The sequence below is a fragment of the Phyllobates terribilis genome, unplaced genomic scaffold (genome assembly GCF_046119375.1).
Source record: "Phyllobates terribilis strain yellow unplaced genomic scaffold, ASM4611937v1 Scaffold_207__1_contigs__length_3498100, whole genome shotgun sequence".
Taxonomy (NCBI): Eukaryota; Metazoa; Chordata; class Amphibia; order Anura; family Dendrobatidae; genus Phyllobates; species Phyllobates terribilis.
In genome coordinates this window covers 2,127,313-2,152,155 of record NW_027362967.1, presented here as the reverse complement: position 1 = coordinate 2,152,155, position 24,843 = coordinate 2,127,313, and the positions used below count along the sequence as shown (strand labels likewise).

At 43.0% G+C, this 24,843-nt stretch overlaps 1 pseudogene; it reads right to left on the bottom strand.

The window, feature by feature from the left end:
• Positions 1-13,982: 13,982 nt before the first annotated feature.
• Positions 13,983-24,843, bottom strand: part of LOC141213688 (uncharacterized) — a 29,645-nt pseudogene continuing 18,784 nt past the window's right edge.

Sequence of the window (24,843 nt, the reverse complement as noted above, 5' to 3'; positions counted from 1 at the left end):
AGCAGTCAAGTGACCCGTCACATGACTAAATGACCCGTCACATGACTAAATGACGTCACCACAGGTCCTTTAGTATACCGCGAGCTGCCGGCAAGCCAGGACGCATCGGATAAAGACACCGGGGGCCATCAGAAGGTAAGTATAATATTTATTTTTTATTTTATTCTTTTTTTACAGGTTCTATGGTACCCGGGTCTGGAGGAGAGTCTCCTATCCTCCACACCCGGGTACCATCCGCACATAGAAACGCATGGATTCTGCATGTACAGATGCAGTGATGCGGATTCCATGCGTTCCAATGCAAGTCAATGGCGGCAAAAACGCAGCGCTTCCGCAAAATAATTGGTAATGCTGCGGATTTTTCTGCAATGATAATCCGCAGCGGAAATTTCTGCAGCATGTGCACAGCACATGCGGATTATCTTTGGGGAACATGGCAGACCTTCTACCAAGCGTTTTTTAAGTGTTTCTGCAACGGATTTGCCGCTGCGGAAACACTTAAAAAACGCATAGTGGGCACACAGCATAAAAAAAAAATTATTATAATTAATATTGTGCCAAATTAATTTCACTATCACATGATCTATCACAGGGGATCATGTGACATGTGATACATCAGATGTGTGGTGGGGGGGGGGGCCCGCGCCTTCTAAACTGCCCGGGGCCCATGCTACTCTTCATCCACCCCTGCATACAGGTGATTACACACAGCCCATCCTCATCTCATCCCAACATGGATTGGGTGACAATGAGGAAGAGGAGGAGGAGGAGGAAGAACAGGATCTAGTTTCATGCGCTATAGACGGTACTACCTACACAACTGTCATACCATCACAGAAGTCTTGCCTGTTAGCAGTCTGGCACGCTTGGCTGAGTTTATGTTACGCTGCCTTTCCCAAGACCCTCGTGTTCTCAAAATTTTGGGTGACAGTCATTACTGGTTGGTGACACTTGTAGACCCCCGCTACAAGGAGAACATTATATCTCTTATTCCTGAGGCGTACAGGTCTACAAAAATGGGGCAGTACCAGAAGGCCCTTGTTGCGGAAATATTAAAAAAATTCCCATCTGAAAACGCTGGCGGCAGAGGTCACAGTTCGTTGGACAACGAAGGACTACAGGCGAGAGAGACACAACTCCAATCCAGCAGAGGCAGGGGAACACTGTCAAAGTTCTGGGAGAATTTTCTCAGACCCTCCCATCGCACAGGTCCTGAGACGCGGGGTACTCTCACAAGGAGTGCAAAGTTTGAGAAGATGCTGAGGGAGTACCTTGCTGACCATACCAACACCCTCCGTGATTCCTGTGTGCCTTATAATTATTGGGTATCTAAGCTGGATACGTGGAATGAACTGGCTCTCTATGCCTTGGAGGTCCTGGCCTGCCCTGCCGCCAGCGTTTTATCAGAGCGGCTTTTAGTGCCGCTGGGGGAATTATAACTGATAAGCGCATCCGCCTGTCAACTGAAAATGCTGACTGGCTGACTCTTATAAAATGAACAAGGGCTGGATTGGGCCAGACTTCTCAACACCACCGAATGATCGCAACATAACATAAACTCAAATCCAGTGTCTTTTTTTGGGAGGTGTATTCTCATGCACCTTTTCACACCCACACATGGGTATACGCTTCCTGATTTTGGCTGTTTGCTCTTCTCCTCCTCCTTCTCCTCATCCTCCACCACCATATCACCAGGGTGACCGTGGTCCGTGATGCAGCACCCACATCATTTTTTTAAAGGGTGTTTATGATGGCCGTAAAAAAAATTTTTTATACAGTATGTTCATATATAACCCCCAGGGGTAAATATTTGTCAGCCCATACACTTAGTCCATGGGCATTACAAGTATAGGAGACTTTTTTTTATGAGGCCATCTATGTCTCTTCCAAGGGGCATTGGAGTGCCTCCCAATTTTTTTTTTCAGTCATTGCATTCACTGCATAGGCCAAAACTATGGGAGACCCTCTTCATAATACTGGGAACATTTTTTCATGAGGCCCTCTACGTCTCTTCCAAGGGGCATTGGAGTGCCTCTGAATTTTTGGCAGCCCTTGCATTCAATGCATAGGCCAACACTATGGGAGACCCACTTCCTAATAATGGGAACATTTTTTCATGAGGCCCTCTACGTCTCTTCCAAGGGGCATTGGAGTTCCTCCAAATTTTTGGCAGCCGTTGCTTCACTGCATAGGCAAACAGTATGGGAGACCCTCTCTTTTCTAATGGGAATTTGTCGTTACTGTGGCCCTGTTCTATGGGTCTTTAAAATGTTAGTGGGGTTTTTTCCTAAATTTTGTCAGCCGTTGGACTCACTGCATACCCTATAACTGTATAGCAGACCCTCTCCTTTCTAATGGGAACATGTCGTACTCGTTACTGTGGCCCTGCTCTATGTGTCTTTAAATTGTTAGTGGGGTTTTTCCTAAATTCTGTCAGCCGTTGGACTCACTACATACCCTATAACTGTATAGCAGACCCTCTCCTTTCTAATGGGAACATGTTGTACTCGTTACTGTGGCCCTGCTATGTGTGTATTTAAATTGTTAGTGGAGTTTTTCCCAAATTTTGGCAGCCCTTTCATTCACAGCATGGGCATTACCACTATAGGAGACCCGCTCCTTTATAATGGGAACATTTTTTTTTACTGAGACCCTCCTCTATGTCTCTTCAAAGGGGTATTGGGTTGAGTCTGAATTTTTGGCAGCCCTTGCAGTCACTGCATACGCAATAACAATATAGGAGACTCACTCTTTAGTAATGGGAACAACAAAGCATAGCCGGCTGATGGCTTTCTAACAATAGCGAGGGCCGACTGCTGGCCTTTTAAGAACAGTAAGGGCCGCCTGATGGCCCTATAAAAATAGGCTTTGTGACTTTCAGAGTCCCCCCATCATAAATGAAACAGGATGTGTCTGATGATGTGTCACACACCACATTGCCAGATAAGGTTGTACTGTATAATGTTAAAATGACATTTCCCGTTGAATGTATTTGTCTTAAAAAATAACGTAAAAAAAAAACAAAACAGTAGGATCTTTCTTTAGTATAAAAAACAGAGTGGCCATGTAACCTCAATGTAATCACATTGTTCAGCTCCTGCACCTCTTCTTCCATCTCTGAAATGACCACATCAGTCACAAGCTGAAAGCACTGCAGCACTGCCTTGGCCAAGCGGCAACAGGCTGTGCTGAAGATAACATGCTTAATGCTTAGGTGACAAACCGCCAGCGCTGTAGAGTTGTTGAAAGCTGCATCACAGCCGCCTGATCTGTGGCTTTCACCGCTGAACATACAGCCAAGCATGGTCGTATGTGACAATGGGCGGCACCTGGTGACGGAGAAATGACAGCCGGAGTAGATACGGTTTCCCTCTATGCCAGTCCTTTCACCGAGCTAAAGAATATGGCTGTGGTGAAATACAACTCCCACTGCGAAGCTGTTTCAGATTGAAAAACATTGGGCCCACCAGAGGATTTGATTCTGGGGGCTCACCTTTCTCCCCCGCTCAAGAGCCCCATAGCAGCTGCAAAGTTAGCGCTATCATGAACTCTCCTTATGTAGAAGCCAGGGCACACCAGAGGATTCTCCCTGCCGAGAAGTAGTCCTGGCTAAGAAAAGTGTGTGGGAAGGTTCCCAGACACTCTATGGCTGCTTTTTTACTGAGGTGGAAACCCATGCAAACATGGGGAAAACGTACAAAATCCTTGCAGATGTTGCTCTTGATGGAATTTGAATCCAGGATCCCAGCGCGACAAGGCTTCAGTGCTAACCACTGATCCAATGTGCTGCCGTTCACCCTCTGATATCCAACAGGCTGGAGAAACTTGCACCTACTGCCACTCTATCTTCAGCTCCTTTGTATTTGGGCAGCCACTCAGTCTACCAAATAAAATTCCTGAGAAGGAAATTGGGGATGGCTTCGCTACTAGCACTGGGGACAGTGCTAATACCATGGCGTTGTACCATAGTTTACTGGAAATATTCCAGGCTAGTAGGAGGCAAGCAGATTCCCACAGAAAAGTACCAGCAGTAATGTTCAGGGTCCCGCGCTTATAGAAGACGGAAACAATACCGGGAGAAATAGTGGCAGCTGGGGACCGAGTATGGACACCCGGCCGCCGCCATGAGGTTGTGGACAACTTACACCTCCACGAGCCTAAAAGGCCACATTTCAAGTGCAAGCAGCTGCCCAGAAATCTGGCAGTTTAGTTTTGCGGCCTGTGGGTGGGTGGCTGGCTGCATACTTGCGCTTGCATTCCAAGTAACAGAAAACTAAGCAGATGGTGGCCTCTATCATCATCATGGCCTCACCTCGGCACTAAGAACTCTCCTGAAGAAGAAGCCAGGGCCCACCGGAGGAGTCTCCGGTTCTCTGGTGGGCCCGTCCAACCCTGCCGAGAAGCAGCCCTGGCTAAGAAAAGTGTGTGGGAAGGTTCCCGGACACTCTATGGCTGATTTTTTAATGTGGATTGGACGTGCTTATGCATTTTATTTCTCAAAACACATTACAGATCAGGCCATTGTCCAACTCTGTATTCAAGAAATTAAATGCGCAAAGAAAGATGTTTGTGTGTCGAAGCACCATCGACAAGTGCGAGCTGATGTTGGACGGATTGCTATTGCTTCTGCAACAAGCTACATTAGAGGACTTCCTGGGAGAAATGACACCCAGACTAGATACGGTTTCCCTCTATGCCAGTCCTTTCACCAAGCTAAAGAATATGGCTGTGGTGAAATACAACTCTCACTGAGAAGCAGTGTCAGACTGAAAAACATTGGGCCCACCAGAGGATTTGATTCTGAGGGCCCACCTTTCTCCCCCGCTGAAGAGCCTCATAGCAGCTGCAAAGTTTGCGCCTATCATGAACTCTCCTGATGGAGAAGCCTGGGCCCACCCGAGGATTCTCCGGTGGGTCCGTCCAACCCTGCTGAGAAGTGGCCCTGGCTAAGGAAAGTGTGTGGGAAGGTTCCCGGACACTCTATGGCTGCATTTTTAATGTGGACTGGCTCCGTACCATCCCTGGCCACATTCACCTGTCCATGTGTTTGTGGTTAGGCGGTCCTTCCCAGTAAGTGCACTGGGGAGGGCACGGGTAATGTTGTGGGACCCGTGCTTGTGGAAGGCGGAGACGATACCGGGAGAAATAGTGGCGGCTGGGGATCAAGTATGGACACCCGGATGCCGCCGGCATGAGGTTGTGAAAAGCTTCCGCCTCCACGAGTCTAAAAGGCCACATTTCAAGTGAAAGCAGCTTTAGAGGACTTCCTGGGAGAAATGACAGCTGGAGTAGATATGGTTTCCCAAGTCCTTTCACCAAGCTAAAGAATATGGCGGTGGTGAAATACAACTCTCATCAAAAAAAGCTGTGGACTGGCTCCGTACTGTCCCTGGCCACATTTACTTGACCACGTGTTTGTGGTTAGGCGGTCCTTCCCAGTAAGTTCATTGGGGAGGGCACGGGTAATGTTGTAGGACCCGTGCTTGTGGAAGGCGGATACGACACCGGGACAAATAGTGGCAACTGGGGACCATGTATGAATACCCGGTCGCCGCCGCCATAAGATTGTGGACAGCTTCTGCCTCCACGAGTCTAAAAGGCCACATTTCAAGTGCAAGCAGCTGTCAAAAATTTGGCAGTATAGTATTGCAGCCTGTGGGTGGGTGGGTGGCTGGCTGCATATTTGCGCTTGCATTCCAAGGAGTGGGGTAGGGACAACTGAACGCTTCACTGGGACAACGGTGATTGTTGCAAGTCTGCAACGACAGGTGCATGGCGGGAGGCATCTTCGCATGCGTCAAGGATCACTTATGATGGGCACACTTTTAGGCAGTGACCTGGGAGTCAGAGATGCTTCCAGAGGTCTTCCCCATGCTGTTCCCATGTCTTTTCAGCACTGTATACATGTGTCTGATGATGTGTCACACACCACATGGCCAGATAAGGTTGTAAAATGTTAAAATGACATTTCCCGGTGAATGCATTTGTCTTGGTTTGAAGCAGTGCAAAAGTGGAAAAACGCATCAAAAACGCTACGTGTGAACATAGCCCTAGGTGTGGAGGAGTCTTTTTGGTTTTGGCTATTTATTTTGCCTTATATACAAGTCATTACCCTGGAAAGGATGTTCCCTAACATGTTGCCCAGGAAAATCCATTTTGGTTTTGTTTTTGTATGTTTTATTGTGAGTCCGTAAAAGTGGCGTAATACCTCTGACAACGTTGTTGACAGCAGTGACCTGGGAGTCAGAAATGGTTCCAGGGGTCTTCCCCATGCAGTTCTCATGTCATTTGAAAACTGTTCCCATCGATTTGGGCAATTTTTAGGCCCTCTGCGGACTGCCGGGGGTAGCTGCCTGAAAAATGCTTGAGTTTCCCATAAACTTACATTGGGCTCGTTGCTCAGGTCGAGCTCCCAAGTATTCCTATGTGCTCGACCCGAGCAACGAGCACCCGAGCATTTTAGTGCTCACCTATCACTAGTGATGATCATTACTAAATAATCCAGAGACACATGCATTTCCCGTCTTGTCTCTATGTGTCTCCTAGTTGGGTTTTGGATGTTTTTTTATACTCATTCCTATTTTTAAATTGCCTATTGTATATTTGTTTTTCACTTTTTGTATTTGCACTTTTTGTCTATGTGCCACTGTATAATTGTGTTTGCGTTTTCTTCTGGCAGCGATGTCGGTTCATTCTTTGATAATATGAGCTAATTATTTCACCGGTCTGCAATTTCTGAGAGTATTCAGGATGCGCCGACACACTGTCACGAAATCCATGCTGATTATGGTCTGTAGACACGTGTGATTAAATCAGCACACCGGTCTGTAATTATCAATGGAATTTAAGATGCACTAACACACTGTTCCAGAAGCTGTGACAAAGGGCGACAGATCATTCGAAACGCGTAGCACTGTCCACCTACCCCCCACCCTTTCCTCATAGATGTCAGTTTCAACATGGACTAATTAAACGCATGTTTTTACTTGGAGCTGGATTACACGATTTCTTTAGCCATTCCTCATGTTTTGCTCAGAATGTTCTCCCGTTCTCCATTCATGAACCACACAGCTGATCGGCTTTACTTTTTTCTTGATTGTACATGTACGTCAGCACTACGTAATGACTTAATATTTGTACGGCCACACACGCACTTTTCGAGTGTATTTTGTATATTAAAGGTTGTAGTTATATTTATGGAGGCTTCATGTGTTCTCCTTATTGGAATGTCAAGATATTGGCTAATAATGGTAAAGGTATCATTTGTGTTCATTTCTGGTTCCTCTTATAACAGTGAATGATATCACCCGACGCTGGCACAGCTGTCAGGAAACGTATACAATGGAGCGTGCTAATAATGGGTCTGCGGCGTCCAGAAAGCATCCCTATATTTATATGGACTAGCTCAATGTCCTGGCCCCCATTATAGACCTATGTCCATACGTTATGGCTTGTCTAATCATTGTTAATGATTAGAAACATATTAAGTTATCTAATTTTACCCAACATCACATCCTTTTTGTCACTTGCAGAACTGAATCCAACTTACAGGACAGGGAGATGGCCTCGGAGTCAGATGACGCCCTGTTGGATCCCGTGGCCGATTCTGCCGAGGTGCTGGACCAGCAGCAGGGCAGTCATCGGATTCCGCAGCAACATCTGCGTCAGCACCATCAACTGCACCAGCCTCAGAGGAAGTGGAAGGACGCCGGAGCAGCAGCCCAACCCTTCGACTTGACAACTCCCCTGTTGCTGCTCCCATCCCACGAAGAGTTAGACGTAGGAGGGAGCTCCCCATTATCACCACTAGGCACGAGGTAGATAGTGGGGTATTAGATTATCTTGCCCGCACGGCGAATTATGATGGGGAGGAGGCGTTTACGTGGAGCCTAGGCATGGTATCTGAGCGATATCGACACATCTGTGCAGCTGCCTGCCAGGAATGCCTTCCACATTATTTTGGATGCTTGCATGTGACCTAATAATCTTCATGAGGTGTTTGACTGTCTGTAAAACTGCCATCGGTCAGACAGAAACCGTCTGCACTCGGCAGATGAGGACTATGAGGGTTCATCACAAAACCCATCATGCCTCAGCTCCCTACTTCCCAACCAACATCCCCTGTGGATCGACAACCACCCATTCAGTCAGAGCACATGAGTGGGCAAAGGAAAGAGGAGTGGGTTGATCCAGGAGCTCCAATGGCTGGATCCTTTGTTAGTGATAGGACACTACAATGGTCCAGGCATGGGCCTACTGGAGGAGAATATTATTATGCTCATGGAGGGCAATACCATCACCCCCAAGAGCCACACACAGAGACCTCCTTTCCCTTCAGGGTCATATAGCCCTCAATTCATGGCCTAAACGATTTCCACAGCACCAGCATCTTTGTCTGGAAACGTTTCTGCCTCCCAACAGAAGGCCTTCACCTATCATAATTTGTAATGTTAGGATTACGATGTTATAATTCTGAATGTTTTATTTCTTTATGCCAGATTGTTTGGATTCTAAAAATAAAAAAGGTGTACATATGACAAAGTATGTATGCCCTTATTTGTATATATATTTTTTATTAAAGTTTTTGTTAACAAAAAAGCCATGTTTTTCATTTTTAGAAAATAAAAAAATACATGTTGCTAGTAAAGGGAGCAAAAAAACACAAAAAAACATAAACACATTATTAATTCAAGGAACAATAACTGGGGGATTCTGCCATGGCGTCTCATCCTATGGAGCTAAGAAACAGGAGGCAAAAAGATCCCGAACCTTAATGACAGAAGACTGTCGTCATGTAGTCGGCACAAATGGATAAAGGAAGGGATTGGGCACATCCTGGACATCTTCAGGACCTGGACCATAACGACACTCATGCATGCGGGTAAAGTTGTGCAACAGCACACATGCCTTGATCCCGCCATTCACATTCTGTTCGCTAAGTTAGAGGACAGACTGGAGCACGCGCCATTCAGCGCACAGGATGACAGAAGCACACTCAACCATTCTGCGAGCATGAGACAGCAAATAATTGAAAACTTACCTCTGGTGATTGAGGCCTCGATGTGGGAACAACTGCATCACATCTCTTGTTAATTGGAAAGCCTCATCAGCAACGAAGACATATGGTGCTGCTTCAGACCTTGAACCTGGAAGAACACATGGAGGTGGGAGAGCAAGGTCATTATTTAGAAGGCATAGACCCATTACCGATGTTTTAAAGATGCGGGAATCACCTGTACTCCCATAGGCCCCAATATCAACAATTCTAAACAGGAAATTACTGTCAACTACCGCCAATTGTACAACAGAAAAATACTGCTTATAATTGAAATATTGGGACTGCTTATAATTGAGAGTTGGACGGCTTCTTGACCCTGATGTGTTTCCTATCCAAGGCCCGAGGCAGTTTGGAAATTGAGTTTTCAGCAAAAAGCCTCGTGATATCCGCTCCCAGGCAAGTTGTGCCGGCTCCGGCAGCACCACAGAATAGAGTCTGTCCCATATCTGGGCACATATGTTCCAGACAATTCCTGAAATTGTTGACTTGCCCAGGAGGAATTCCAAATGAAGGGCCACAAATGATACACCAGTAGATAGAAACCTATTGGATAAATGTAACAATGCATAATGAGATAGTGTAGGAGGATATTTTAACATAATCAATACCTAATAATAATGCTTAAAATATATCCATAATTAATAAATAGATAAAAAAATCAACCTCTTATTAATACTATATTAGACATTCTTAAACATTGACCATAGTAAGGCAAACATTATATTTTTACAAAATAACACAAGCATACAATTAAGCTATAGTTACTACACTTGGTAACACACACACAGACTTTTCCATCCACTATTGAAAAGCAAGGCCACATAGTGTCACGTGTGTATCAGATGTGACAGACAGTCGTCCTGCAGGTGGTTGCAGGAGATCCCTTCGTTTAGCATTACAGACATCTTCTTAACTGTTTCACTCTAGGACCCAGCGGCTACCTCCTTCCTGCTAATTGACACCCTGGTCTGGGTGTTTAAATAGTTTCACTTTCAGCAGGAAGTTACCTGTGATACTCACATTACTCCTTGTGAATGCTTGGAGCTCTCAGACTGCTATCGTGTTCTGTGGTGCTAGGAGGACGCTTGGAGTTATCTCTCTGAAGTCGACTAACGCTAAGCTACTTTCCACCGTGTTTGTCTACCTTGTTGTCTTTAGTCACTAATGGGGTTGACTAGTGCTCACCTCCCCCCTTTCCTATACAGGGTCAAGCGCTAGGGAAATACAGGGTTTAGGTTCGCGTGCGGCAATTGGTGAGGAAGGAGGTCTCCACTCCCCCTTTCCCGAGTGTCAGGGCTCCCTTTCCCCATCCCTTCATGTTACACTAGTCTTTCCCACACCTTGCGTGACACATAGATATTTGGACCTGTAATAATGTTAATTAATAGTGAAACCAACAGACTAATTCGTTTTATACCTTAAAAAATTGGCAGTGAACATGTAATAGGCCTGGAGATCAAATTCTTATTTAAAAAAAATTACAACAAAAATACCTTATCGTCATAAGAATAAATACTTATCCCCATGGAGGTATTCTGGTATGATATTCCTGACCTCAGCAACTCCAAAAGATGGTCAAATGTAGATACGCTCATTCGACAATAGTCATAAAACTTTTGAGGATGCAAGCGTAGCTCATAATTCAGTCTACTAAACTTACCTTTTGCGGCCCTTTTTGTCAGAAGTGGATGGATCCAGTATGGACGCCGCCTCCTCGGATCAGCTACAGTTGGGTAGGGCTCACCATAGCGCCAAGATAAGACCCAGTGGAAAAGGATACGCTCTGTATCAGGTTGAATTATTATTATTATTTATTATTATAGCGACATTTATTCCATGGCGCTTTACATGTGATAGGGATATACATAGCAAAAACATTTACATAGTCTTAACAAAACGAGTCAGCGACTGGTACAGGAGGAGCGAGGACCCTGCCTGCGAGGGCTCACAGTCTACAAGGGATGGGTGAGGATACAGTAGGTGAGGGTAGAGGAGGTCATGCAGTAACGTGGTGGAGCGGTGGTTACTGCAGGTAGTAGGCTTGTCGGAAGAGGTAGGTCTTCAGGTTTCTTTTGAAGGCTTCCATGGTAGGCGAGAGTCTGATGTGTTGGGGTAGAGTTCCAGAGTAGGGGGGATGCACGGGAGAAATCTTGTATGCGATTGTGGGAAGAGGAGATAAGAGGGGAGTAGAAAAGGAGATCTTATGAGGATCGGAGGTTGCGTGCAGGTAAGTACCGGGAGACTAGATCACAGATGTATGGAGGACACAGGTTGTGGATGGCTTTGTATGCCATGGTTAGGGTTTTGAACTGAAGTCTCTGGGCAATGGGGAGCCAGTGAAGGGATTGACAGAGAGGAGAGGCCGGGGAATAGCGGGGGTAGTTGTTGCCAAAAATACTTCAAAACCAGGCTACAGCAGTATTATGGGGGAATATCCCAACATGATATATGTGCTCACAGTATGGGACATGGAAACGAGGCTTTTTATAGGGTTCTACACAAGGATTTCTTAGGCATCTTAGTGAAAATACATGATGAAAATTACAAGGCAGACGAATGCCATTCGCATCACATACGCTCATATGTGAAAAAGACCGCACAATCACACTACACTCACAGAGCAATTGAAAGAAAAATAGTGTGACACTCATCCGACTCCTGCATTAAAATAAGACGCGAGTGTGACTGCGGCCTAAGAAGGGTTATGATAGGAATTGTTGGAGTCAGAGTCCTGGAAAGTATTGTCAGAGGAATCAAATTCAGAGGAGCTGGAACATGGGATTTGGAGGCAGATTTGTGGTATGAATGGGGTATTAATATTGATTTGGGGGTGTGTAGTGTTCCACTCCATCTGCCCCATTCATACACCTGGTTAAGTGTATAGTCATTATTATCGCGTTGGAATTTATTTTTCTTCATAGACATAATGCTGTCTTCCAATTTGGTGATCGTTTGTTGCGCTTTACTTATAAATGCTCCATGTTCTGTGTTAGATTTATATGGCTCCAATGTTAGTTTAATATCATTCATTTATCATTGAACAGCAATTCATTTTTGCTCCTCAATCTTAACAATAAGACACATGAGATTTAGAGAACATGTAGTAAGTAAATGGTTCCATTGCTCCACAAATTGCTGGGAATAAATGGTTGTCGGAAGTTTTTTGATCCGTAGTCCTCTAGCGACCATATCTTTATCAATATAATTCCGTAATGTTGTTTTGTCCCACCATGTTTTCATTTCATAAATCATGATTTTTTTTTAAGTTTCCTTAAGTTGTCAAACATGGAATTAGGAGTCTGATCCGACTGTCTGCCATTATCGGCCATAACCGCCACACCATACGCCCTTATGAACCATGGCCTACACCATGGCTGTCTCCTCTCTAGTTTTCCCTATGACCTAAATAATCCTCCTATACTATAAGGCCTCCACACTGTCTGCCTTAATGAACTATACCCACCACATTGTCTGCCATTATCAGCTATAACCGCTACACCATCAGCCCTTATCAACCATTGCCTATACCATGGCTGTCTCCTCTCTAGTTTTCCCTTACACTCTCTATATCTCCACACTGCCCCCCACCATGCTAACCTCTCTCCATATTGTGCCATTTCACACTGCCCTCTCTCAATATCCATTCTGTGTCTCTTTTCACACTATGCCCTCATACTGCTCTCTCCAAACTGTATCCCACAGCTCCCAGTATAATGTCCCCCACAGCTCCCAGTATAATGTCCCCCACAGCTCCCAGTATAATGTCCCCCACAGTCCCTGATGTAAAATGATGTCCTCTACAGCCAGCCATCCTTTATCATAGAGGAAAATGAGATCATTGGGTTTGAAACATAGAGCAACAGGTCATCTGAATATAGAGCTAGTTTATAGTGATGTGAGCCTATAGTAACTCCACTAATATCTGGATTTGTATGTAATGCTACCACTAAATGTTCCATCAGAGGAACATAAGGGACAACCTTGCCTCGTCCCATTTTTAATAGAAAATGTGTCCGATAGAAAGATAGAAGGCCGTTTACCCCAACTATCACTTTAGGGTCAGTGTATAAGGATAGAATTTTAGATAACAAGAAATAACCCAACCCAGTTTGTGGTAGGGCTCTCTTCAAGAAAGTCCAATGCACTGTGTCGAATGCTTTTATGGCGTCAACAGAAACATGGCACATTGGGATCCCCTGGCTTTTTGCATGGGAAATTAACAATGTTTTATTTGTATTATCATGAGCTTCTCTAGCCTTAACAAAGCCAACCTGATCGTTGCCAACAATTGAGGGTAGATAGTGGGAGAGCCGTGTTGCAATTATTTTAGAGAATATTTTGACGTGTACATTAATTAATGATATTGGATAAATATAAGGGCAGGTATTTGGTTCTTTTCCAGGCTTTGATATAACCGTTATTTGAGCCTCAAGTGATTGGGGGGCAAAGGGGTCTTCTGAGATATTATTGAACACTTTTGCTAAAAATGGTAATAACAGAGGTACAAACATCTTATAATAAAATCTATTATTGAATCTATCTGGCCCAGGGCTCTTCCCAATAGGGAATGATTTAATGGCCTCTCATATCTGTTGCTCAATGAAAGCTTTGTCTAGTACCTCCTGCTCGGGGGTCTGTAAGGAAAGTAGGGCAGTGTCCATAATATATTTGTCAATTTTTGTTTCAGACTATTAGGCGACACGTCGTGGTATTGTGCATAAATATTATATAGTGAGCTATAACAGCAATGAAATGCTTCCTCTATGTCAGTGGGGTTATGAATTTATAGCCGGGTGCCCCTTTTATTCTGGATACATATGTCCTTTGCATGTGTGGATGTAACCTCCTTGTCAATGAGCGGCCACATTTATCTGTGAATTCATACGAGTATCTTCACATGCGATCTTGGTATTTTATACACGTTTCATCTATTAATGACCTTCGCTCCTTTCTTTTTCCAATCAGACTGTTTTTATTAAACAAAACAAAGAATTACCGACATTTTGTTTTTCTTATAGAAACATTGTGAGAAAAACAATAAAAAGAAAGAAAAACCAGTAACAACACAACAACCGGTTTACAATGATACAAATCCCAATATCGCTCTATAGTACAAGGTTTTGGAATAGTAATTTTACATTTGTACATAAATATCTGAAATATTCCTGACTGATTATTTTTTTCCCTATTGGGACAACAAAAGAAAAAGAATATATGTAAGAAGGGACAATTATATGGACTGAGACAATTATTATTCGCTGACACCTTGGGTATAAGGATATAAATTCCTGGGTTACTGTAAGGAAATGGACAAACGGTCCAGTATAGTATTTCTGAGAAGGTTTTCTGAAGCCATACCGGGGGTAATTAACCATTGTTCCATATGTGTATGGATTTCTTGACAGCGTTTCTTCATATATAAGCTCCCTTTCCAAGCATAGTGTTATTTATCCTGGATTTTAGTTCTGTTATCGTTGGGGGAGAATTGTCTATCCAATGTAGTGCAACGATCTGGCTTGGAATAATATTCTGGAGCTAGCTATTGCCATATGGGAGTCTGGTCTACGTCCTCTCCCAGGAGTCTCAGGATACAGATTTTAGGTTCCAACTGAAGTTGTATCCCAAATACAGATAGTACAAGAGCGATCACCACAGTAGTTGCCAATATTCCCACATCATATGTATCAGGTGGGCGTCATTTTGACCACATCTAGGGCATGTGTCATCAGTTTGTATTAAAATTTTAAATAAAATACTTGGGGATCTATATACCCTATGAATGAGAAGAATTTGGGACAATCTTTGTGACTCTGACAATGAAAGATTCGGTGTCCAATCCAAGTTTCCTCAGATAAAGGACCCACATCCTCCTCCCATTTTGTCTTAACTATCAAAGGATATTTACCCAAATGTAGGGCAAGTAACTGCCTATAAATAAGGGATATTAGACATTCTGTATCCAGCGCTGTAGCAATAGTATCTATTGGGTGATGTCTATCAATCAGTATGGTGTTTATTCTAGTTGTGTGTTATATGCATGACGTATTTGCAGATACTGATAAAGCACCCTATGTGAAAGGCTAAAATCTGCCTTTATTTGTTCAAAGCTCTTGAATAATCCATTCCTTAAGAGTTGTGATACCGAACATATACCCCTATCCACCCACTCACTAACATTATTTAGTTTCTGTAGCTCTGGTAAGTTATAGTTGTCCCATAAAGGAGTATAGTTTGTGTACTTTTCAATCCCCAGAATATTTTTACCCCTATCCCACACCTTATATATTAACTTTAGCTTAAGGCATTTTAGGTCATTTTCTCGAGGAGGCCCCATATCTAGTACCGAGAATGGATTCTTCCGCTTGGTTCCTTCCATAAGTAGGTGCCCTGAAATTACACAATATTTGCGAGTACCCATCCATGAAACTACCTTAGCTGCTTTCTAGCATTAAGCAGGTCTGCGTATGTCTGGAGGGAAACAGATCAGTTATGTTGTTTGCCAAGGAGATCAATCTGCTCAAGCAAATGGGAGACTTTAGCTGCTTTCTCTTTTTAGCCGGCATCCATGTTTTATTAGTATCCCTCTGAGGACGCATTTGAGAGCTTCCCATTGAAATTGTAAGGCAGTTTCATCATGCTCATATTTGTGAAGGAGTCTATAGTCTCAAGAAGGTCTGAGACACAGAGTGAGTCTTTCAGCAGATTATCATTAAGTTCCCACAGTTGAAGCCTTGGTGGAGTCAGGTATAGTCAGATTACAATATACAGGAGCATGATCTGACCATATAGCAGTCCCTATCAGATATGTAGGTGGCCATGTATGCAAGTGATGACAATTTAATGAAAAGTCTCTACGGCTATGCATATTGAGTATAGGAGAATAATACGTATAATCCTTTACATCTGGATGTTGTATCTTCCATACATCGACCAGTTGGAAAGACCGGAGCACGTTTAGCAAAGCTTTTGGGTGATTTCGATTGGTGACTCCATCCCAGGAACGCCTCTAAAGAAGGATCCAAGACAAAATGAAAGTCACCTTCAATGATGATAAGCTCCTACAGAAAATGTTTTAGTTTAAGTATTGACATCATGTCTTAATTAGGTCACAATTAGGGAGATATAAGTTTGCCAAAGTCAAATTGTTGGAATAGATGGAGATCTTAAACACATACACCCTCTCAGCGTCAGACAGTGTTTCTACAATAGTATGCGGCAGTGATCTGTGGCGGCCTATACTCCGCACCTTAGACTTCAAAACAGCATTTGTACTGTGACGCCAAGATGAATAATATCTGTTAGTAATCTGAGGTACAGTATATGATCGCCTCTAAAGTGGGTCTCCTGAAGAAGGAGAAAATGAACGTGTTGTTTATTCATATGATAAAACACTTGAGCTCCTTTCTCTCAAACATTAAGTCCTCTGACATTCAAGGAACGAGTTTTGAATTGTGTCATATTATATGAAAAAAAAGGAGGAGGAGAGAAAGATCAAGAGCAAAGAGGAGGTATAGATGGTAGATAGTAATGTCTACTGCTCAGTGGCCAAGAGGTATAGATTATGAATATATCGAACACTAGGAAATTACGAAACAAGCAGATCCCAATGCAAGTCCCTAACTGGGGGTTGTCTTTACAGGCGTAAGTCAAACCTTTAGTCCTAGGGTTCCTATTAGGGGGAACCACAGAATATATAGCGAGCAAAGTAATACAGCCTGATATTACAGTAATATAATGTGAACTCAAATTAAATGCCGTTCTAAGATATGAACTGAGACATTCTGTATAGTGGAAGAGTGGCACCTAAAACTCTATTTAGATATATCTTATTATATTCTGAAAGAAATAAGTACGCATCTGCAAACTGTCTCTCTCATCAGGGAAAAGAAGATTCATTTCAGGAGCTCATATGATTGGCAGGTTCCTTTCCCGTCTGGGTGCATCACCATCAAATTCCTGATCCATTGAAAACCTTATGTGAGGTGCCGAAACTCTGTGGCAATGGTGGAGAAGGTGGCCAATCAGATATATGGATTCTGGGAATGTCCAGGACATCACAGAATGGTCTCATGTCGCTTTGATCTTTCAAAGTATACAATGTTCCTTTTTTTTCGGACTCGCAGGTGGAAAGGGTACCACAGGAGTACATCAGACCATTTTCCTAGAGAGTATCAAGTAGTGGTTTCAATACCCTTCTTTGAGCGAGTGCCATTCAGGATAGATCTGTATGCGTTTTCCATTGAAATCACCAGGACCCAACTCCCCTGCTTTCCTCAGAACGGCCTCTTTTATATTGGAAAAATGTATGTGACCGATAATGTCCCTTGGACGCTCAGGATCTGAGCCATGATTGCCTAATGTACGGTGCGCCCTGTCGATCTCCAGCTCCTTATCAATAGGGTCACCAAGGATGTAATTGAACAATGTCCACAGTGTTGGCCTGATCGCTTGTGCATTGATGATTTCAGGATATTATTGTGATTTTCTTGGTCATCAATGATATTAAACAGACTGTTTATTTGCTGGCTGTGAAGATCCAGTGTTTGTTTCTGAGCATTTTGATGGCCACAACTTGTACGACATCAGCCTCGAATATCTGTACCTTCTCGGTAAGCCGTGATAGGCTAGAAGTGAGGGGACATATGTCAGTTTTGTACGTGGTCTTCAGCCTTTGTATATATTGCTCTATCTCTTGTTTAGTAGGGATAGACACAATATGAAATATAAATCAATTATGGCGTTCCCTATATCAGAATCCTCTGTGGCTGCGGAGGGAGGGGAGTAAATTTCCCTGTGAAGCAAGCACTGCTCAGTATGTGGGCTTTGGTGAGAATACAGGGAGATTTGTGGTGCGGTTTTCTTGTGAGGCCTACATTAAGAGAGAAGATGGTGCAGGACTTACAGGCTTGAGCTGTCTGGCATCATGAGGGTTAATACTGCTTCTTTTTCCAAGCAGAGATGAGGCAGTAATGGCTCCGGAGCAGGATGATAAGACTTTCGATAAGAAACACTGCATACCAGACATGATGACCGAGGTGGAGGACCTCAGATTAACCTCAGATATCGTCTTTCTTTCCCATATCAGACGTCATATTTAAGGCCAGAAATTGCTTATAATTCCCCAGAAACACTGTCTGAAGAGAGTGCTTTCAGTTTGTGCATCCTCTCCGTGTTACGTCCAGGCCATGTCTTTCCTGTTGATATTCAATACGTCCGAAGGCGGCGTTGATTGGGACCAGGATTGTGTGATGTAACAACCTTATGTGAGCCCCAGAAATGCGAGTTGTGACACCAATGGAACGTCACCACAACGCAACGGGAGGTTTGTATGAGTGTTTTTATTTTAACAAGGCCAAACATGAGGAATGAGAAGGAGTTGTACCAATAGAAGTGGAAAACCCCTTTAAGAAGATACAATTTTCGGTTAGAATTTAAATAGGCTTCTCCCCTGTGTGACTTCTCTGAAGTTTATTAAGAGTTGATTTCTGTGTAAAACATTTCCCACATTAAGAACATGAAAATGGCTTCTCGCCTGTGTGAGTACTTTGGTGACTAAGAAGTGAGGATTTCTTCACAAAACATTTTCCACATTCTGAACACAAAAAAGGCTTCTCCCCTGTGTGGGTTCTCTGGTGTATAACAACATCTGATTTCTGGTTAAAACATTTCCCACATTCTGAACAGGAAAAAGGCTTCTCCCCTGTGTGAGTTCTCTGGTGCTTAATCAGATTTGATTTCTGGTTAAAACATTTTCCACATTCTGAACAGGAAAAAGGTTTCTCCCCTGTATGAGTTCTCTGGTGCTTACCCAAATCTGATTTCTGTTTAAAACATTTTCCACATTCTGAACAGGAAAAAGGCTTCTCCACTGTGTGAGTTCTCTGGTGATTGACCAAATCTGATTTCTGGTTAAAACATTTCCCACATTCTGAACATGAAAAAGGCTTCTCCCCCATGTGGGCTCTCTGGTGGCTATGAAGAATCGCTTTACGGTTAAAACATTTCCCACATTCATAACAGGAAAAAGGTTTCTCCCCTGTGTGAGTTCTCTGGTGGCTATCAAGAATCTCTTTACGGTTAAAACATTTCCCACATTCTGAACAGGAAAAAGGTTTCTCCCCTGTGTGAGTTCTCTGGTGCTTAACCAAACCTGATTTCTGGTTAAAAATTTTTGCACATTCTGAACAAGAAAAAGGCTTCTCCCCTGTGTGAGTTCTCTGGTGGCTATCAAGAATTGCTTTACGGTTAAAACATTTCCCACATTCTGAACAGGAAAAAGGCTTCTCCCCTGTGTGAGTTCTCTGGTGCTTAAGCAAATCTGATTTATGGTTAAAACATTTTCCACATTCTGAACAGGAAAAAGGCTTCTCCCCTGTGTGAGTTCTCTGGTGATTGACCAAATCAAATTTCTGTTTAAAACATTTCCCACATTCTGAACATGAAAAAGGCTTCTCCCCTGTATGAGTTCTCTGGTGCTTAAGCAAATCTGATTTCTGGTTAAAACATTTCCCACATTCTGAACAGGAAAAAGGCCTCTCCCCTGTGTGAGTTCTCGTGTGATAGACCAAATCTAATTTCTGGTTAAAACATTTCCCACATTCAGAACATGAAAAAGGCTTCTCCCCTGTGTGGGTTCTCTGGTGGCTATCAAGAATCGCTTTACGGTTAAAACATTTCCCACATTCTGAACAGGAAAAAGGCTTCTCCCCTGTGTGAGTTCTCTGGTGATTGACCAAATCTGATTTCTGGTTAAAACATTTCTCACATTCAAAACAGGAAAAAGGCTTCTCCCCTGTGTGAGTTCTCTGATGTCTGATAAACCTTGACTTCTCTGTAAAACATTTTCCACATTCTGAACAAAAAAATGGCTTCTTCTTTGTGTGACTTCTCTGGTGATTAACAAGATTTGATTTCTGATTAAAACATTTCCCACACTTGAAACAAAAAAATCTTTTCTCCGCTGTGTGAATGTTTTGATGTTTAAGAAAAGACTTTTCGAGGGAAAAACTATTTTCATATTCTGAACGTGAAAATGGCTTCTTTGAATTAGTATCAGTTTGTTTTTTAATACTTATTTTGCGACTTTGATTTTCATTAGTAGTCGGTAATGAATCAGAAGACAGGACCTGTTTCACAGGATCAGATGACAGATCTTTGCTGTGAAGGGATGATGGTAAATCTGGAGTAATGGCATTCACTTCAATTGTATCCTGTGGGATCTCAAGATCATCTGATTTAAAAACTGAAGATGTCAGCCGTCCCTCTGATCTCCTGGTACAGTCATCTGCCAAGAATAAAACCAATTATTATTTATGAATAAAATATCCTTGAATTATATATTTTTTAACATTTCTACTTAAACTGTAAAATAGCAACTCATGTAAAAAATATTGAATTATTCACCAAGACAATGACAGTTCACAGTCTAATAGAAAACCTCATAGCATGAACCAGTGGAGCGTGGTGTTCAACTGTTTGTTCATTCAGTCTCTCAAATATGGAATAAAAAGCCACCAAACCATGTTATATAGGCAAAAATAGCACCAATAAAAACTTCTACTCATCTCACAAAAAACAAGTCCCCACTCAGGTCCATCATTTGTCAGTGGAAAAACAGAGATTTACACATTATCAGTGGCTCAAAGGGTCTTGAAAAGCAACTTTGTTTCTATAAACCAATCCAGCAATATTCGCTCTCCCACAGTCAGATCTCCCCCTCACTTCTGAGCCTTGCAGTGCATCCAAACCACATTTATCATCCATGTATTTGGCATTACTATAGTGAGAAGAACCTACTTAATTCACGGTGTGTGTCTCCTGGAGCACAATCTGGGCACTATGTGTTGGCCAATAAATGGCATATTTGTAATTTGCACTTTGAAACATCTACTGTGTGCTAATTTTCGGAAAGTGACTGTGGAGTCAAAGTAGTGACAACTTCTAAAGATTAATTCATTGAGGGTCATAATTTTCAAAATGGAGTCAATATATGAGAATTTCTACTGCTCTGATTTTCTGACATTTTGTATGGTGTGGTGTGTCCCATCTCCTCTGGGACCTGCTCCGGCGACGTCTGCTTCTGTCACCAGGTGCTGTCCTATTTATTCTGCAGGCGGCGCTGGTGATTGAGAAGACGTCGGGACCAAAAGTTCTGGGTGGCGCAGGCTCTGTCCAGCCACTTAGATTAGTTTGCATGGAACCAGTAGTACCATCCAGTCTGGCAGTATGGGTGTGTGTGCTGTCCAGCTGCAGTAACCTGCTCCCTGCTTCAGCCATATGGAAATCACCACACCCTACTAAAGCTGGAAGCATATTGCCGGAAGCTGCCAGATCCAGCCTTGTTCTCCTCTGGTTCAGTCCTCTGTGATCAGCTCCCGGCTTGTGTATTTGGTTCCTGTTGTGACCTCGGCCCGTTTACTGACTATTTTTGCGTATTCTGATTTTGTACTTTCTCTGCCCTCCTGGTTATGGCTACCGGACTATTCTTCTTCCCATCTCACTCCACAGAACAGCAAGTAACACTATGGCGCAAGCCTAGGAGTATCTGTGTAAGTCAAGATCCGTAAGGAAGGATTAAAGGGTGATGGGCAAAACTGTGACTACAAATAATAACACCGACTGAAACGATCAAGCTGAACAGTCTTCTTCAGTAAAAAAAACCTTTAATCTGTAACTGTAACTACTAGGTAGTTAAAGACTCACATAGGTGAGGCCGGCCGATCCAACCCCAAATAAACTATCATACAGAATGAACATGTAAAAAAATATACAACAATAAAAATATATGTTACATTCCCAACACCAACGTATGTATGAAGGGAGAAATCCAACACTAAACCGGAGTTGTGCTCATTTATGGTGGACCATTGGAGGTATGATGAGTCCTGACCAGAAGAGTAGAGAAAGTATTAGTGCCCCCATTTCAGGAGAGATTGTGCAGTAATCTGAATTCCTTAGGATTGAAAACATAATGGAATTTATGACGTGGAGTGAATACATGAAACCAGGGCTCGAGCCATGCCACCACATCTCCTGCAGGCGTGAATAGATGTATATTACAGCCATCAGCCACGCACAGCTTCTTAGACATATATCATGGCACAGGTGTAATGTTATTTATGCAGTTTTATCCCAATCCTGCTTCAAGTTATTCAGTTTTAAAAGAAATTAAAAAGTCAGAATAAAGGGAAACTTTGTACAGAAATTCACACTTGGCCCTCACTGCACATTTAATATTTGCGATCATAAAAGTGAAGTTTGGCCAGAAAGACTGGACCTGGTCTTGTAGGGACCATACGAGCACATTCAGCAGCACAGAAAGGAGAGAAGGTAGATTCATCCAATAAGATATCAGGGATCTAGGAAGCCAACAGCATCATCACCCTCTGCTTTCTCTTACAGGCCCATCATAATGTTTTTCTTCAAGTGATTTTCTCACTTGTCAGCACATTCTACGTACGCTGTCATTTGGCTTTGTAGTTTACAGATCTGGGCAGGTAACGGTCAGCGTCTACTAATCCCAGGGGGTAGGTGGATCCTCCAGGTTGCAAGTTCTCTAGAAAAAGGGTTTTCAATGCCCAAATTTATTTGAACAGTTTTGGGTGGAGAAGAATGTTGTGATCTAGAGGTAAAATGGAGATCACACGATTGTGATACGGCCGGACTACACCACCAATAAAGCAGCCACAGAAGAATCTGTGACTTCTCTGCATTTAGTGGTCACTACTCACCTGGGTAGTCATATGTAGGAATCTCCTCTTTACACCGCTCATCACCCCTCACATATATCTCTGTAGTATTAATATGGGTCAGATCTTCACCCTGAAACAAATATTATAAAAGTCACAGACAGATGGAGAAGTCACATCTATGATCAGCTCTAATCCTGCCATCTCCACCGTTCTCATTACACAAGTATAAAACATATAATCCTGGTGGATAAAACAAGACTGAGCACAAGACCTTCACAGCCATCTACACATCATAGGGGAGATCTCATGACACCTTCTCTCCATCTACCTGATGATCCTGAGGAACATTGGGATCTTCTTGTTTACAGTCATGTGGAAGAAGAGGACGGGGACATCTCTCTGGTGTTGTCCTCTTACTGGATAGATCTGGAGGAAACACATACAGGGACTGAATTCATTCTTTACATACAGATAATTATAGGCCGTGTGTATTTAGTTCTATTACCTGGTGATGTAAGGGGCTGGGGAACCTCCATCATGACGTCCTTGCACAGATCTTTGTGTCCTTCTAAATACTCCCACTCCTCCATGGAGAAATAGACAGCGACATCCTGACACCTTATAGGAACCTGACACATACAATGATACCGTCATCCCCTCGATCCCTCCATAGCGTTACTGTATAATGTCCCAGCATTCCCAGCAGTGTCACCTCTCCAGTCAGCAGCTCAATCATCTTGTAGGTAAGATCTAGGATCTTCTGGTCATTGATGTCCTCATGTATCAGGGGGTGAGGTGGAGGTCCCGTGATTGGGCTCAGGGGTCTTCCCCATCCGTCAGACGCAGGGTCCTGACAGCGCTCACTAGAGGTTTTCTTCACTACTGTGTAATCCTGGTTATGGAGAGACACATTAATAAATCTCACTACAGACATTTCCAGAGTCCTCACCTCTCCAGTTCTGTCCATCTGTTATTCCCATAGATAAGAATGATGTAACGTGAGGTCATCAGAATCTCTCACCTCTCCAGTAAGCCGGAAGAGGATCTCTAGGGTGAGGCGTAATATCTTCTCCGCCATCTTGTCTCTGTTCAGATCCATCTTTTATGGATCAATAAGGAAAATTCTCTTATATAGAAGATCTTCACTGAGAGGATCTGATATTGTAGGGATCTGAATGAGAAGATGAGCCGATGTAACATCATAAAAATCCTGTGTAATAATACAATTACTGGAGATAATAAGGGGAAACATATGAGGAGATTTATTATTTTACAGTGTTTAGTTTTCTTCTTTCTTCCTAGGAGTCAGTAGCTGAATACGTTTCTCATAGACTCATCTTCCATGACGCTAATTCTCATCTCCTTTACCGACACTGGAATCGGCATTAGCAATTCTGCAGGAGGTATTCATTACACATGACATGACAAATAACTACTTCATGATGAGGACGACATCTTCATCTTCTACTACTGCTCTAGAAACATATTTGGCCAGAGTCCGTCACTGACTACATCATCAGCGACCGTCTATATGAATGTTTCCCGTCTTCCCCGGAGTGTAATCTTCTATCACGTTAGATCTCATGCCTGATTCACACACAGAAGTTTGAGGCTTTTATAAAAGCTTGTTTGTTTGCACAAACATCGCAGACAGAAATTATTTGATACCAAGGCCTCCATGTACAATGTTTTATGGAGCTTATTTTTGGCCTTAGGCTTTCCAATATTACAAGAAAAAAAGAAGAAATTAAAATGTTTCAAAAGAAAATTGGCACCAACAATTCTTGTAAAAAGAAAAAAAACATGAAAAAAACATAAGACACATTTTGTTATTTTTTAACACGTTAATTTGTTTAAAAAAAATAAAACTCTTTTGGGCACCAGAACATAGATGTACACTGCAGGGATCTCACAGGTGCGGCTGCAATAAAACCCTGGTGGTTGAACCACTTGCTGCTGTCGAAAGCAAATATGGCATCTAAGAAGGTGTGACAGAGTTCGGCCGTATGTCCCTCCTCCCCCAAGTATTTGATAGTATGGGGCTGCCTAGTTACTTTGATACCTAAATGCCTATTAATGGTGTCAGTGCCTGCA